At 36.5% G+C, this 11,578-nt stretch overlaps 1 long non-coding RNA gene across 3 annotated transcripts in view; it reads left to right on the top strand.

The window, feature by feature from the left end:
• The first annotated feature begins 268 nt into the window (after positions 1-268).
• The window catches only part of LOC138146960 (uncharacterized), a 157,316-nt gene continuing 146,006 nt past the window's right edge, over positions 269-11,578 (top strand). For 2 of the 3 annotated variants that reach the window (XR_011164679.1, XR_011164677.1), the window contains exons 1-2: positions 269-362; positions 1,951-2,054. This is a non-coding gene — a long non-coding RNA (uncharacterized lncRNA). The remainder of the gene's footprint in view (positions 363-1,950; positions 2,055-11,578) is intronic. The other variant, XR_011164678.1, reaches the window with a different exon arrangement.

The following is an 11,578-nucleotide window of genomic DNA, read 5'->3' as shown; positions in this document are numbered from 1 at the left end:
AGATGTATGGTGTGGGAAGACTAAACATATCCTCAGTAGGACGCATTGGTAGTCCATGTTGTTTCATACCTTTTGAAAAAAAAAATAGTGCTGCAATAAACAGGAAGAACAGGTTGTGAGTTTGGTACTCTAGACAAAGGCAGAAAAAAGCATGTGCTCAATTGGAATGCCTATTTTTAACTTACCTTTCTCTTTCGAGAAATTACAGCAACTCCCAATGACATGTAAAATCAGGTACCTTATAAAGACTGCTATAGCTTCCTGGTATAATTCACAAATTCATTGCATTCCTTCCTGCCAGTAAGATATGCAGTGTCAGAATGCATTGGGATGTTTGTATTTTGATTCTACAAGCCACACAGGTATTCTCTTTTCCATTCCTTCAGCTTCCCTTTCACATTCCTTCATTTTAATCCATGAAATGATGTTAGAGAACTAAGATTACTTCTTTCCTCCTTTTCTCCCATAATACTCTCCTTAAATTTTTTGCCTAGCTGATGTTTGTCTTACTAGTATTTCTTCCTTTAAAAAAAAAACATTTCCTTTTCATTGAGCACACTTTGAGAATATGCTATTTTTTTTCTGAGCATGCAGTTTTAAGGACTATGCATACTTACCTGTCTCCTTCAAAATACCTTGTACCTTGTACATAATGACTGCTCAATAAATATTTCTTTTTAAAATTATTTTTGTTAAATATTTTTCAATTACGTATAACATTTCCTAACAATCATTTTAAAAGTTTTGATTTCCAAGTTATTTCCCTCCATTCCTCCTGCCCCTTCCCCCTCCTTGAGAAGGCAAGAAATTTAATTTCAATTATATATTTGAGATTATGCAAAATATTTTCATATTAGCCATGTGGCAAAAGAAAAACAATAAACATGAAGAAAGCTTTAAAATATTTATTTCAACGTACATCCAGAGTTTATCAATTCTCTCTCTGCAGATGCGTGACATTTTTCATTAAGGATCTTTTGGGATTGTCTTAGATCATTGTCTTTTATTTAGGTAAATAGTAATTTATTTTTTCTGATTACATCTAAAGATAGCTTTCAACATCCATTTTTATAAGATTTTGAGTTCTGGATTTTCTCCCTTTCTTCCCATCCCTCTCCCAAAGATGACAATCAATCTGGTATAGATTATATGTGTGCAATCACGTTAAACATATTTCTGTTAGTCATGTTATGAAAGAAGAAATAGAGCAAAAGAGGAAAAGCACCAAAAACAAACAAACAAAAACCCCAAAGTCAAATTAATATGCTTGGATCTGCATTCAGACTCCATAGTTCTTTCTCTGGGTGTGGAGAGCATTTTCCATTATGAATCTTTTGGAATTGTTAGATCATTATCTTGGTCAGAGTAGCTAAGTCTTTCACAATTGATCATCCTTACCATATTTTGTTGTTACCCTGTACAATGTTCTCTTGGTTCTGTTCACTTCAGTTTGCATGAGTTCATACATGTCTTCCCAGGTTTCTCTTGAACCATCTTGTTCATTATTTCTTATAGCACGATAGTATTCTATCATGATCATATACCACAACTTGATTAACCATTCCCTAATTGATGGACATCCTCTCAATTTCCAATTCTTTGCCACCACAAAAAAATGCTGCAAATATTTTTGTACATATGGGTCCTTTCCCTTTTTCTTTGATGTCCTTGGGATACAGACCTAGTAGTGGTATTTCTAGGTTAAAAGTTATGCCCAGTTTTATAGCCTGTTGGGCATAGTCAATAAGCATTTCTTGATTTGTTTTGAAATGATTAAGATGATACACCAGGAAGCATGGTTAAGACTGTGAGAATGATGTTGGGACCCCTGCTGCTATTTCACTTACCTGCTAAAATCCTGACTCTATGAAGAAGGAATAATGTCTGCCCACAGGGACAGATCACAGGCTTTTCCAACACAGTATATTGTTCTGTATCTGTTTATTTCAGCAGAATATGGAGCTGATCTGGAAGAAAGAAAACAACTGAACAGTCCCACAAAGATAGAATCACATTGATTAAGGGGAGATTTGGAATATTCAGTTGAACCTCAGGTAAGAAGTATATATTTTTTAAATGGAGAATATAGAAACCTGTCTTTTGTATAAAAAGACAGCATTTCTAACCCATCAGTAAGAAATGCAATTTCCATTGCTTTTATAGTTTATACCAAACCACTGAAGCTCTCCTTCCAAAGCCATGTTGGAGTTCCAGTAGCACTCATTTGAGAGCACCTTGGCATGAACTGAGGGCTATATTATAACCATAAAATAGTTATTCTCTCCTCAAATTTAATTGATTCATATGGGGAATGGTGGTATGCTCTTGGCTTTATTTATAACATATTTTGCCTAATTCATCTAACCAAACCAGATAATTAAAAATCAGCCAAAGAGCAGAAGCAGTTTGAATTAGGGAAGATATGCAAACTAAGTTCCATAGGGATAATGTGGGACAAAGCTAAGTCAGGGCATCACTTATTTCTACCTTTTCCTTTTAGTATTCTTTCAAAGTTCCCAAATAATGGTCAATCTGCCTCATTTTCATTTATATAACAAATAGCTACCTACTATGTAAATAGGAGTTTACTAGGAGCATGTCCCTGAAACTAATACATGCAGAGCTCTGTGCTAGGTGTTAAGGATACAGAAACAGGAAGGAAACAGTCTCTACTCCCAAGTTAATAGCCTTAGTCTGAGGTGACAATCTATATACTGATGGGTATATGAGAGATAATTGATACAGTCCCTTACCTCAAGGACATTAATTTGAAGGCCCCCGCATCTTAAGCAAACATTTGTACAGTGTCTACTGCATGAAGAATATGGTATGATTTCATTTTAACGTCTCATTCTGCCTTCCTCATCATGGCTAGTCTGATTTGAGTATCATAATGGGAAGAAATGACTGTGAATCCAATTGCATATGGAGCAGTCTGCTGGATCGTCTAATGGGAATAGAACTGTAGATGACTACACAAGCCCTTGTCTTTGTTATATCTATAACTTTCTGAAAAATCCCCTTTGCCTGGTTTTATAATGTCAAACTCTAAAATATTCAGGTTGTTTTTGTTGTTCTCGCCATAAAAAATTAATGACCACGAAAGTATTATCATGTTTATTTTAAAGCAACAATTTTCTACATTTTAATTAAAAGTTGTAATTCACCATCTTTTGACCAAGTTATCTTAAATCTTCATCTTATTAGTAATGGGTATTGGGCCAGATTCAGAGAGAAATACAAGCATTACTTAATGCAAACAGTAAAAATCTCAGCATTTCTAGAGATATGGTTCAGTTCAATTCACGGGCTGTGCTAGCTCTGCCTTTTTAATTAGAAATATTCTCCTACTTATGCAAGAATACTGGAAAGGGGGGCATTGTCTTGTTCATTATGTATTCTGAGAGAATCACAACTGGACAAAACCAGGAATAATATGATGACTATTGTGTTATTAAAGCACTTTAATAAGGTTACTCCAGAGCCCATTTTCTCTTCCAGAAGTATGGTGTCTTGGGCCTTTCCTGGGTAAGAGGGCTTTTTAATCTTGTCTTAGAAAGGTTTGCCTGGATAGATTTCTAGGACCATACCCATTTCCTTTCTAGTCCTCAATTCTACATTGTAGACTATCAGCCTGGATAGATTGCATTTTCCATTTCAGGTGTTTGGGGCTTTTTTGTATGTATATACCTACCTATTTAGCTTTATTTCACTCTTTCCTTCAAGCATAATCCATTCTAGTCAAACTGGACTACCAGTTTTAATCTAATTCAGAATAATCCCATATGTAGTTATTAAGTATCTACACTGTATAAGGAACTATGGTATGCTAGGCACTAGAGTTATAAAGAAAAAATGAAAAGCATTACCTGCCCTCAAGGAAATTATGCTCTACTGGAAAGATACAAATGTTGAGATAACTATATATGTATACATATACATATATCATATAGACATATCTATGCCCACACACATTTGAGGAGGAAGTAAAAAACTCTCACAACCCAAGAAAGACTTCTCATAAATATGACATCCCATACATATCCTGTCCTCTTCATGCAGAAGATCTTTCAATCCTAGAATGGACTTCATTGGCATCTTCACCAGTATAAATAATTCTTTTCCTTCAAGACCCAACTCAGCTCCTCCTTCATGAAGCATTCCTTGATCCTTAAAGTGAAACTTATCTCTCCCTCCTGTAATTTAGCATGTCATTTTGTTGGGTTTGACACTCTTCTCTTACCACATTTTACTTTATATCACACTCATTTACTCATCTGCTTTGCCCTTTCCTATTAGAAAATAAACTCTTCGAAGTCAAGGGCAGGCAAAGTTGTACAGTGGAAACAGATGACCCGGGTTGATGTTCCAGCTCCATTACTTACTATCTCTGTGACTTAGAAAATGTACTGTACTTCATCTTTTTGGCCCTCAGTTTCCTCATCTGTAAAATGAGATGGTTGCATTCAATGACCTCTTTGGTCACTTGAAACTCTGGGTCTCTGATCTTATGATTTTCATCTTTGTATTCCTAGTACACAATGCATAACTTATTGAGATAATCTTGGATGGGGAGAATGCTTGAAATGGAAAGAGATGTCAAGCTATTGATTTGAACACAGGTTGATTTGAATACCATGAGAATACATATATTTCTAAACTATAAGCTCAGCTCTCACACAGACCCCTGATACAATACATAACAATAAACATTTAATATGAACCCCCTATGTGCCAGGCATTGTGCTGAGTGCTCCATTGCTAAACACTCTGTTAAGAGATTTAATCTTATCACATTTTACATTTGGTTGTTCTGCAGTAGTTTTGTATATAGTTCAACAAATTCAATTGATTAAGTGCCTACTATGTGTTGGGAAGGATTTAATGTTGTTGCTGCAAAGATGAAATAAGATGTAATTTCTGCCCTGGGGGAATTTTCATTACTGTGGGGAAATGGGGTGCAGAGAATACAGTGTATACACAGAGAAGCGTGATGAAAGGCAATTTGAGGTAGGAGAGAGGCAACTGGGGGAGACTAAGGAAGATTTCACAGAGGAGGTAACATCTGAGTTGAGCCTTGAATTGAGAAAAGGCCTCTGAGAGGCAATAATGAAGAGGGTGTGTATGCCAGGCATAGAATGAAAGAAAGAGAAAGCCTCACTCAGCAGTAGGGTACACAACAGCAGAAAGCAGGGACTTATCTCTATGCATTACTTTGATTTCAAATTATTTTTAGCATGGCTTTTATTGTACTCATTGTTACATACATAAATCTTTAAAGTAATACGTTTTGTAAGAAATGGTCATAAAAATTTACAGCCAGTAACTTTTCCCCTGTCCCTTACAATGATATTCTACTAAAACCATTAAATGGTTCTCATTAATGCCCTTTAAATGATTGTGTAATGACCCACAATCGCTTGTAAGTGAACAACCATTAAAGAATTACCAGTTCTTAGCATGCTTTTAAGTACAGTTTAAATACATGGGAGGTAACGTGTAATATATTAGAAAAAAAGTATTAAATATGAAATAGTAAAAACACACTCACCATAGCAGAATGAGGAGGTGTGCAACCCGACCCTGCAATGACCAGAGTTCTGACTGAACACATGATTACTGTAGATTGTTTTTCCTTTATACTTTTTCCCTGATGAAATCTTGGGTTTTTTTTTTCCTGGGGAGTAAAGGGTCATCAGAGGTGGGGCAAGAGAACAATTTTGTGGTCTTCACACAGAAGCAAATGTAAGGGAAAATGAAGACTGTCCAAAAGTAAGCAAAAGATTCTGATGAAAAGTGAAAAATCCAGTTAATCCTCAGATACTTCCTATATGATACTAATGATCCAGATGTTTGGCATTGTGTAGATGAAACATCTGGATGACACAAACCCAGCCAAAAACAACATGAAGGGATCAACTTCCTCAATGGAGAATAAGGTAAAAAAAATTCACCACTTCTCCATGCACCAAGTATATATTGTGATTGGCAAGCTTACCTGCCAGCATACAGCTGGGCTCTTGAATTCCCCCCAAATACTACTGAAAAATAAAGCCCATTAACCTTGGTGATGTTATTCATGTTGGAGTGAGTTTTTCACTCCTGACAGGTAACCTGTCTCAGAGTATCTTTAAGAGTAATCCAAGTGTACAGGGCTAGCCACAAAGGAGCCTTTTGTACTAATCGTATAATGCCAGGTGAGTCCAGAGACAGATTCCTCATAGAGCATGAGAGGGACATAATTCTCTGCAGAGACGTTTTTCTCTTTACTTTGAAGGAATTGTGTCTTAGAGGGGAAAAAAGTGAAGCTGGTTTCAGGTCCAGAGAGTATTTCCACAAATCTTTCTCAACTCTTTTGGAAATAGTTTATTTACTCAGTATCCCAGCTGGCAAAATCTTTACCCTAGTAGCTTCAGTGAAACCGTATTCATTTTCTAACATGTTTCATGTTCTCCCTGTATATATTATATTATTGCATATTTATTTACTACTACTTAATGGCAAAGGACAGGTGGTGGAGAAGGGACTCCCATGTGTTGTAGATGGAGATAGGGAGTCACAACAAATACCCATGGCACTCAGGCAGGAAGGAAGATGATAAGCATTTATATAATGCCTACTGTAAGACACTAAACATTTTTCCAGATATTATCTCTTTTTGATCCTCACAATAAACCTGTGAGCTAGGTATGCTATCATTATTCCCATTTTATAGTTGAAGAAGCTGAGGCAAACAAAGGTTAACTTTGGGGGTAGGTATACCCCTTTTTAACTTTTTAAAACAAATTTAAATTTTTTTAAATTTTATTTTTTAGAGGGGGGGAAGCAAGACAATTGCAGTTAAGACACTTGCCCAAGGTCACACAGGTAATAAGTATGTCAAGTGTCTGAGGCGATATTTGAATTCAGGTCCTCCTAACTCCAGGGCTGGTGATCTATTCACTATGCTTAGGGTCACACAGCTAGTAATGGTATGAGGTCAGATTTGAACTTGGGTCTTTCTGATTTTGAACCCAGCACTCTTATCTACTTAGTACCACCTAGCTGCTACTGACTTGAACCAGGTGGTATGGTGTAAAGACACCTGGCTTTGGAGTCAGAGGACCTGAAATAAGTAATTTAACTTAGCCTCAGTTTTGTCAACTGTAAAATGAACCAGTTGGCTTAGACCATCTCTAAGATCTTTTCCATTTCTAAGTCCTATGATCCTACAACTTTAGGTTCTTAATTCTACATAATGCTCTGTTTTAGAAAAGCCCTTGGTGTTCTCTGTGTGAGCATATGTGTTTGTGTGTGTGCATGTGTGTTTAATAAGATAAACTGAAGTCAAAGGTAGCAAGCAGAGATTGCCTTTTGCAAACATACAAAATGGGAAAATGTGTCTTTGTTGTTCCCAGTCTTTCCATTCTCTATGATTCTGCTTGTTCCTTGCTAGGTCTTAAGATGGCCCTCATATACCTACATATCAGGTATCCAGCTCTCAAAGACCTGTCTCCCACGTTATAGAAACCTACCTTCCTTGGGATGGCTAGTTGGTACAGTAAATAGAGCACGGTCCCTGGAGTCTGGAGAACCTGAGTTCAAATCCGGCCTCAGATACTTAACACTTACTAGCCGTGTGACCTTGGGCAAGTCACTTAACCTCAATTGCCCTGCCTTCCCCCCTCCAAAAAGAAGAAAAAAAGAAACCTACCTTCCAAAAAGGATTCACTATTAGTAATTTAATGGGAGGGCAGCTACATGGTACAGTGGCTATAGTTCAGGGTCTGGAATCAGGAACCCTCATCCATTTACTGGACAAGTAACCCTGGGCAAGTCACTTAGTCCTGCTTGCCTCAGTTTACTCATCTGTAAAGTGAGCTGGAGAAGGAAATGGCAAACCACTCCAAGTTCTTTGCCAAGAAAACCCCAAATGCGGTTATGAAGAATAAGACACAAACAAAAAATGACTTAACAAATTTAATGGAAATTTCAGTCCTCCCCGGACTATGGATATTCTAAGCCTTTTGTCTGATCATAGAATGAAAACTTTGTTTCTGTAAAATGTATGTCCAACATCAGTAGAAGGGATCCTTGAGGGGGGAAGGAAGTCTTTTGAATATCATCGAAATTGTAATATTGAGAAGAATAATTGCTTACAATTATATAACACTTTGTAAGGATGAAATTCCTTCCTAACACTGGCCCTCTTTAAGATAGGACACATATTTACTTTTCTTCACTTTTCAGATGAGGAAACAAATTAGTTCACAGAAGTTGAGGGTCCTGCCTATGGTTAAAAAGCTAGTTAATGTCTGAAAACCACCCAGGCCTCCTGATGCAGAATTGATTTCCCTTCCTGCCATGGCACCCTGCCACTTAAGTCATACCTTCCATACCATCTACACTGCTCATCTATAAGACTGACTGGTAGAGAGCTGCACTAATTTCCCTTAATTAACGTATAGACTAAATCATCTTGAGGAGCAAGATACTTATCTGCTTTCCAACTCTTTCATTCCTTCTTTGGGTTTTAGTGGTAGCATAGCTGAGTGACCTAAATATTAGTCATGAAAGGACACTGGGACATGGTTGGACATCAGGAAAATTGGGATTCAAATTCTAACTTTCAAGACTTATTTGCCAAGTGGATATAGTCATATCACTTAACCCTTTATGCCCTCACCTATAAAAATGCCCATAATATCAACTTCAAAGAGTTGTTTTTGAGACTAAAATGAGTGATATATGTAAAACCTTTTACAAACTTCCAAGTATTATATAAAATTATCAGTTGTCATTCTTGTTATTTCACCCTCTTCATCTTCATTATGGTCAGAAAGGAAAAAGCAAGAGACAAATAACTGTCCTCCTTTTTTGTCATTTAATATTCGGTGAACCCTCACACAAGTGACTACCATGATTGATTGTAATTAAATTGAAGTATTGGGATGCAGGCTCATCTTCTGTAGACTTATTGAAAGCATCTTTGGGACAGCTCCATAGGCAGATAATGATGGGGAGGATATGTACTTCTTCCTGCTCCCACATGGTTTTCCTCTACAGGGTTCCTATTATTTTGAGAGCTTTTTACTCAGCATAGTTTGGAGTTTATGAGCATTTAGTGTAATAGCACCTATTAAACATATTTTTCTTTAAATTTTTGATTGGTCAATAGTAGAATACGGGTGATAATTTTATCTGTGAAAATACTGGTTCTAATATAATTGAGTTCATTATTAACATCATGATTATGATTTTTAGAAGCAGCATGGTGTCATAAATAAAAACCTGGCCTAGAAAAATCAGAAAAATCTAGGCCCAAGCCACCTTTGACACATACTGTCTACGTTACCCTGAATTAGTCACTAAAAACCATTCAATACCCTTAAGCAATTATCAGAGACTCAAAGTTGCCTGGTATTTAATGGTTTGCTTTAATAGAGGCAACTTTTCATCAGAAGACTCTCATGGTAATGAAATCACAGGTCTACTAAAATTATTTTTGTTATTAATATTATTGTTATAAAAGTTATTATTTTTAAATTAATTAATTAATTTTTAGTTTTCAATATTCACTTCCAAAGTTTTAAATTTTCTCTTCCTCCATACCCCCCTCTCCAAGATGGCATGCAATCTGATATAGGTTCTACATATACATTCTTATTAAACATATTTTCATATTAGTTATGTTGTATAGAAGAATTAGAATGAATGGAAAGAACCATGGGAAAGAAAAAAACAAAGCAAAACAAAACAAGAAAGCAAATACTATACTTCAAGCTGCATTCAGATTTCATATTTCTTTCTCTGGATGTGGATGTCGTTTTTCCATCATGTGTCTTTTGGAGTTGTTTTATTATTTTAGTCACCTAAACAGTTTGGTGGATAGGATGCTGGTTTTGGAGTCAGGAAAACCAGAGTTCAAACTTGCCATAACATATATCTTGGCTATGTGACCTGGTTTCTCAATCACAATTTCTTTATTTGCAAAATAGAGATAATAGTAATGCCTACTTCAAAGAGTTGTTCTGAGGAGCAAATGTGGTAATATATGTAAAGCACTTTGCAAATCATAAAATGCTGTGTAAACATTAACTTCATCATCATCATCATTACCATTATTGTAAGGGCCTCTCCCCTCTAACTATGGATGTGGGCATCCTAAATTCTTATCCTCCTCCCGTGCTTGCATGGAGGTGGCTGTCGCCATTCAGTGTATTCTTAACTTGAGAAGTTCTGTTTGGCTCCATGATATGCAGATGATAAGAACATATGGCCTTAACTGTTAAATATATTCCCCCAAGTCACGTTGCCCGGCACTGAAGTACAGCAACCTCAGGGGCAAATGTCCAACAGCTCAGATTGGTTTACAATAGGGAATGAAGACCAGATGACATTCCAGGAGGTGTTCAGAACAAGACAGAATGCTGTGACGCAAGTTTGAATTTGGTCAGTACATGAAGAGCCTTCTGTAAGTTGTTGAAGAGGGGAAACAATATCATTGACTCCAGAAGAAGACCCAGGCTGTGGAGATGGTTTATTGTAGAAGGAGCCCGGAGGTGAGGGGAGGGGGGATGAGGACTGAACTTCATTTTTCTCTCCACATAGCTCCTTTCCTATACCCTTTGGCTCTTTGTTTTGCCTCTTCACTGTATTAAATGTCTTAGTTAAATTAAATTCAATGATCATGAAATGTTTGTTATTTGTGAGGAAGAAACGATGATACCTGTTGAAGATATAAATTAAGGTAAATAGAAAAATAAAAGATAGATGGATGGATAGATAGATAGACTGAGTAAGCATTAATTAAACACTTAGCACATGCCAGGCAATCTGCACCAAAGACAAATACACAAAACATCTCTGCCCTTAAGGAGCTTACATTCTACTGAGCAACTAATTTAAATGTCGAATTCTCTGGAAGGACCTTACAAGCTCATATAAAAACATTCTTGAGCACTGCAAAGAAAAAAACAACAGGGTCACTAACTATACTTGGTTATTTTTGTTTTTGTTTTGTTTTATTATACATTCAAAACTCTTCTGTTTCTCCTGCAATGGAGTGTATATAATGTGTGGGGTTTCCTGGGGTCACAGCATAGGGTAGTTGGGTTCCATGTATAAGAGTTAAAATCAACAACCAAAAAAAAAACAACCCACAAAGTTTATATTCTAGATTGTATCCAAGAAGAGGCAGACAGAATAACTATAATAGATTCATGATTTAGAATACAATGTGTTATTTGCCCTTTTTTCCTTTCTTTCAATTGTAAATTAATCATTAGAGGGCTCTATCTAAAGTATTATTCTCACTGTGTATCCTGATTCAACCTGATCCATGCAGGCAAATGCACCTGACTGTAATTTGGGGAGCCCAAATTGCAGTGGGTTCGGCACTTTGAGGCGACGCTAATAAGTTAATGTCATTCCTGTCTTTGGGAACAATTCAATTCAGAAGGGTTGCAATGTATCATTAATGCATTAAAAAAATGTTGTGTTTTTAGGCTGAATACCTGGTATTAGTTTGGATCCTGACAATCCCAAACAGACTTTTTAGAAGACACTGGTGCCTGGGAGCAGCGAGGAAGCAATTTTT

This window comes from Petaurus breviceps, unplaced genomic scaffold (assembly GCF_028583685.1).
Source record: "Petaurus breviceps papuanus isolate PSGF00001 unplaced genomic scaffold, PetGlider_PUasm1.0 90775, whole genome shotgun sequence".
NCBI lineage: Eukaryota > Metazoa > Chordata > Mammalia > Diprotodontia > Petauridae > Petaurus > Petaurus breviceps.
Note: the sequence above shows the minus strand (reverse complement) of the source record. Positions and strands in the feature narration are given on the sequence as shown.